This window comes from Muscardinus avellanarius, assembly GCF_963383645.1.
Source record: "Muscardinus avellanarius genome assembly, chromosome: 14".
Lineage (NCBI taxonomy): Eukaryota > Metazoa > Chordata > Mammalia > Rodentia > Gliridae > Muscardinus > Muscardinus avellanarius.
Genome location: NC_137800.1, coordinates 26774211 through 26780660, shown reverse-complemented (window position 1 = coordinate 26780660; position 6450 = coordinate 26774211). Strand labels below are relative to the sequence as shown.

General features: G+C 34.6%; 1 protein-coding gene across 2 annotated transcripts in view; it reads left to right on the top strand.

Annotated features, from left to right (window-relative positions):
• The window catches only part of GLRA3 (glycine receptor alpha 3), a gene marked incomplete at both ends in the record, with an annotated part of 146484 nt that overhangs the window by 74498 nt on the left and 65536 nt on the right, over nt 1-6450 (top strand). The gene's annotated exons all lie outside the window — the stretch shown is intronic.

The following is a 6450-nucleotide window of genomic DNA, read 5'->3' as shown; positions in this document are numbered from 1 at the left end:
AAAGATGTCCCCATTCAGAAAGAGGGGGTAAGAAAAAGGAGTTTAGGTCCTAGCCCTAAAAGGCAATATCATAAATGCCATAATTCTGAATACTGAACCCTTGAAAGATAAAAATCACCTAAGTCTAAAAATTGTGTAAGGCCAACGGCCCAAAATATAATTCTGGAAATTAAATACAGAAAATTATTTGAAAGACATCCCTCTACATTTTAAAAAAGGAGCTCTATTTGAAAAACATGAAAACATGATAAAAAATACTTTATAGGTCATTTTATACAATGAAATAGGCAATGTGCAGCACCTATTTTTGTGAGCAAAAATACTCAGCTATGTTAACAATCATGTGGTTATAACAGGAGCAGATGGACTGTATTCATAAAAAAAATAGGTCAAAAAGTGAAGTGTATAAATATCTACTACTATGATTGGTGATTGTGTGCATCTATCTCTGACTGCAAACATCTGGATCAGTGTCACAGACAGTCCAAGCCTTTTAGTGAAGTAGATAAAAAACCAAGAAGGATTTTATTTTGAGGAATTTGGGATTGAATTCAGAGGTATTCTACTTCAGAGCTGCATCCCCAGCCCTTTTAAATTTTGATTTTTAAACAGGTTCTTGCTACAGACTGTCTTCAAACATGGATCCTTTCTCAGCCTCCCAAGTATAGGGATTATTAGGTATACACTACTGAGCCTGATTAGGAAGTCATTTTTTAATGAACAAAACAAATCAGAATTCTCTAAAAGTCTTTGCACAATTTATGCCTTTGGATTGGAAATGATGCAAAGATGAAATACATAGCACAACAGAATTGAAAAATTTAATACTGACAATTTATAATAGTGGAGGATAACAACTAACAATGAGAGAAAATTGACATATGAGAAGAATATTACAGGGCTAGATTATGGCTCTGAGACAGAACAAAAAAGCTAGCTAAATGTCATCATCGTTAATTATATTTTAAGTTTTACATGGAAATAATTGGCTCGCACCTTTCTTCCTTCTTTCCTTTCTTCCTTCCTTTCCTTCCCTCCCTTCCTCTCTTCTTTCTTTATTTCTTTATTTTTTGACATGGCTCCCTTGGAAAATACATTTACATATTCACATTCATCTTTCTTCTTTCTTTCTTTCTTTCTTTCTTTCTTTCTTTCTTTCTTTCTTTCTTTCTTTCTTTCTTTCTTTCTTTCTTTTGTGCTGGAGATGGAACCCAGGGCTTTGAGCATGCTAAGCATTCTACCATTGAGCTGTACCCCCCTACCCTCCATGTTTATTTTCTACATGGTACTGCACTTTCCCATCCTATTCAACTCAAACTCACTCACACATCTCTGGAAACACTCTCAAAAACACACCTAAAATAATTCCTCACCAGGTGTCTTGGTGTTCTTCCCACCAAACATGATGCAACTATAATGTGCAGAACCAAAAATGCACTATTATCCTTTTCCCCAGAATTCAGCTTTCTACCGGAAATTGTGGTTTGTAAGATGTCAACACTAGGGATTTTCATCTTAGAATTTGGGGATTTTGTACTTTACTCGTTTGATCTTTTGAGATTTCAACATCCGTATTCAGAATGATGGATTTCAAGATTATGTCATTTGTAATTATGATGGTACTGGATGATTCATTGCAATTCTAAAACCTAGCACGTGTGTTCTTCCAGTAACATTATGGGGACCCAGTATTGCTTTCTGAAAATGAGTCTTCATGGCTCCTGACTTCACCATCCAGGATCTGGATTCCTGGTTCTTCCTCCAGAGTAATCTTTCCTTTTCTGTAAAAAATGAGCCATGCTTGCTCCCAAGTAGCCTCATCATGTCCATTTTGATCATAGAAATTTGGGAACTGTGTAAGTAATTGTATTTTGAACTCTCTTGTTCATTTTACTTAAAGCCGGTGTTGCTTCTTGTCTAATTCTCTTAACATTTTTGCAGGCTTCCTATGAATTTTTTTAGTTTGGCTGGTAGTCGAGATGACATGAGCTAATGCTTTTAAAATTCTTAGAAACCTTTTAGTCTAGCTGAGAAACATAGAGATGCGTCTTTTCAATCTTTCTGAAATATAAATGAGGATATCACAGTTACTCCATGGGGATCATTACCCTGAGCACATAAAAAAAAAAAGCCAAGTGGAATTTTTAAGATTTTTCCTGGAAAATTCCTTAATCAAATGCAACAATGTACTAGCAGCTTTTTCTGTTTCCTACATTATGGAAATGACAGTGTCACCAATCTGTCTGCCCTCACAACATAAAGGAGGAATTTTTTTTCCCTTCTAAAAATTAATTCCCTTCTGATATCTTTAGACATCACAGCAATCTCCTCACAGCCTTACAAGCCTTTGCCTGCTCCCTGGGCCCAAAGCCAGTGGCATCTATTTGAAGATTTTTCTTACTATGCCACCTATTTCTAATGACCTAATTCCATTCTACTAACTGCTATATGACAATCCCCAAAGGTAGTGGTTTATATATATATATGTTTTATTAAATTTCATAATGTTGTGTGTCAGGAGTTTGGGCAGGGATCTGCTAGGTCTTTTCTGCATTGTGTCACCAAAAGTCACCTGATGATATATTCAGCTGGGGGAATAAGCATAGTACCTGAGAGAAAATAACCTGCCACCATAAAGGAGACCTTGTTTTTGAGATGGTATCAACTGTAATAAGCAGTCTATGTAGTGCATCATGCTGAGTTATTTTGAGAGCTCTACGCCTGAATGAAAATTAGGGTAATCTCAGGCTTTTTTCTTGTCCTGTAATATAACATTATAAAAAGCCATTTAAATTATTCTGTGTGTTCTCATAAATTGAAATAATTTTCTGGTCATGTAAGTATTCAAGTACAAACAGCAAGCTAATTTTACAAAGAAAAGAATATATCAATAGATTCAAAAGTAGGCCAGGGCAAATGGCAATGTGGAAATAGAATAATCACACTTAATTATTTCTAAAAGTTTTATTGTCTTCATTGTGCTAAAACCACTCTTGAGTTTACATTCAAGGAAACACTAATGACCCCAAGTTTTACAGACTCAAATAGAAAATAAAATTCATTTGCCAAGTATTTCTTATGAAAATTAAAACATATCAAAATTTAGCAACTTATCTTTTACCTATGATATTACTCTATATAAATACTTTTAAGTATGTATACATAGCTCCAAATCTCTATAAATATAGACATTAAAGTAACGAGCCTGGCGTGGTGGCGCATGCTTGTAAATTCCAGCATTCGGGAGGCTGATATAGAAGGATCGCAGTTAGAGGACAGCCTCAGCTAATACTTAGTGAGGCTTTTTGCAACTCAATGAGACTCTGTTTCAAAATAAAGAATAAAAAAATATAAGGCTGGGAATGTAGCTCGAAGGTAGAATGGCCCTGGGTTCCATCCCCAGTATTGAAAAAAAAAGTGTTTTTTTTCTACCCAAGGAGCAAAATCCCTAGTAATTTGTTATACATTCTTTTAATTCTAATTTTGGTGTGCTGTATACATAGTACTTAGGTAATTATGAGTAAACTGAATTCTTTTAAGTGACCATTTTATTTGGCTCAGAAGCAGCATGCATTTCATCTGTTGATCTCAAGAATGTTCCTAAATTAGGCTGGAAGATTCAATAGTTTCTGAAGAAGTTAATTTGTCTACGGCTCTACATTGCAGCAAATAGCCAGCACAGAGCTTCTTGGCCAGTTTCCAAATCAATAAATAGCTATTTAAAGAATTATCTGATTTACTCAGAAGGAACAACATCATTTTAAAAGAGACTTAATTTTGTCATGGACAATCTTTAATGCATTAAAACTCTTTCAAAGTGGAAACTTCTTTAATTTTCAACTTTTAACATTTTATAGTAAATAATGAATCTTCTACATAAGCCTTCATTAATTAAGAGATTCCCCAAGGATAATTATTTAAATTTCTAAAAATGTAAGTACTAGTTAATATTTTAAAGTGAAAACGAGACAAAGTGTTGAAATCAACTAGAAAACACTTGAGATAAGTATGAGAGTAATTTTATTCATGTAACAAATATTTCTAGCAAAGACGAATGTAAAAACCAATACAGCCAGTCATGGTGGCATATGCCTATAATCTCAGGACTTAGGAGGATCACAGGTTTGTGGCCAGCCTCAGCAAGTTAGTGAGGCTCTCTGCAATGTAATGAGACCCTATTTCAAAAATAAACAATAAAATAGGACTGGGGGTATAGCTAAAAAAATTGAACAACTTGGGTTCAATCCCTAGTAGCACAAAAATATAAAATATATAACAAAAACCCTTTGCCAGTAATGTTTATTTTCCCCATATATAGAGCTGCTGCATTAAGAGACCTTTAAAGCTGTAAAAAGAAGTGTGACCATTACACGAAAATAATAGGTTAAGTTTTCAAAATATGCACATATATAACTAAAAAAACTGTTTAATGGAAGTCGAAAAATATAATAACAAATAGATCTCTGCTCACATATCATTAAGAATGCAAACTGCAAATTTATAAATCTTGTTTATAAATTGTTGTTTATTGGAAGATGGAAATTGTGTAATTAACATCAAGTCGCAATACAACCAAACAAGTGAGCTAGTTATATGTGGAGTGAGTGGATTTGTGATGCAAATCTCAGCAGGAAGCTGAGCCTTTTTCTTTTTTTTCTCATCTACTGATTTGTTAGCAAACCTATAAGAGAGTGTATTCTACCCAGCTCTCTGGGCCATTTTTAAGAAGGCTGATAATCAGACATACACTCTGCAGACAAGGGGAATTAAGTGAGAATATAAGGAGTGAGTGTAGGTGGCAGAATAGGATGGCTAGATGATTAATAAGCTTAATGCATCACATTAAGACAGAAAATAATTTGTAACCTTTTACACAAAGAGTGACATAAATTACTATCCTACATTGCAACAAGCAGCTACTGACTCTGTGTAGGTGTATACCTCCAAAGTCAGGCATCCTCAAACTGAATAAAGTTTGTTAGCTAAAATAAATCTCTCTTCTTGAAGAAAGATGAGCACTTAGTTCATCTGTCCAAAATTCTTACAATGGAGTATAAGGATTGGATGGTATTCTTCATTCTTTTTTAAAATGTATTTTTATTTGTGCATTGTAATTATACAGCGCAATGAGGTTCAAAGTGATATAAGCATACATGTACACAGCTTGGTCTGTTTCCTTCAGGATCCTCCCTCACCCCACATTCCGCCTCACACACGTGAGTGAGGTCGGCAGCGATGCCGTCCTATATGAACACAGCATCGTTTGAACTGTTTCCTTCATCAAGCCCCCTTTGTGCTCTCCTCACCTCCCTCCTTCAACCCCCTGCCACTATTCCATGAGTCTCTCTGCCCATTTATACGAAGTCTTTTTCGTTTCCTATTTTCTCTTTAGCTTCTACAAATGAGAGGAGATATACAAACCTTGACTTTCCAAGACTGGCTGATTTTGCTTAACAATAAATAAATACCACATTTTCTTTATCCATTCATCTGTTGATGGGCCTTTAGGTTGGTTCCATAATTTGGCTAATTTGAATTCCATTTTTCTGCATATAGATATACAGCTTTCCCAGAACCATTTGTTGAAAAACATATCTCTTCTCCAGTGTATGTTTATGGCTCCTTTGTCAAAAATCAACTAGCTATAAGTCTGAGTATTTGTCTTTATATCTTCTATTCTATGTCACTGGTGTGCGTGTGAATTATTATACATATAATTATGTACATTATATACATATGATAATGTACATCATATATGTGGTTTTATATAGATTGGTTTTGGGTGACAATACCATGCTGGTTTTGTTAATGTAGTTTTGTAGTATAATTTGAAATCAGGTGATGCCTCCAGCATGTTCTTATTACTCAGAATTGCTTTGGCTATTCTGGGTCTTTTGTTTTTCCATATAAATTTTTAGATAGTTATTTCTTTTCTTTTCTTCTCTTCTCTTTTCTTTTCTTTTCTTTTCTTTTCTTTTCTTTTCTTTTCTTTTCTTTTTGTGTGTGGTACTGGGGAACCCAAAGGCATTCTACTTCTGAGCTAGACCTCAAGTGATTTTTATTTTTTGTTTTGTTTTGTTTTGCTTTTAAACTGGGTCTCACTAGGATGCTGACACCTCACTACTTGCTGAGGATGTCGTAGAACCTGAACTACTCCTGCCTCACCTTCTCAATTACTGGGATTACAGACATGCACCATCATGCCCAGCTTTGAGCTGTTTTTTTTTTTGTTGTTGTTGTTGGTTTTTTTTTTTTTTCTGTGAAGAATTGCATTTTTTTTCTATAGGAATTGCACTGAGTCTGTAGATTGCTTTTGGGAGTATGGCCATTTTGATGATACTTATTTTATTTTGCCTATCCAAAAACATGAAAGGCAGTGTTCTTCATTTTTTGTCTTTATTTTTCAAAAAAAAATTTTTTTTTTGGTGGTGCTGGGGTTCCTGGAAGCCC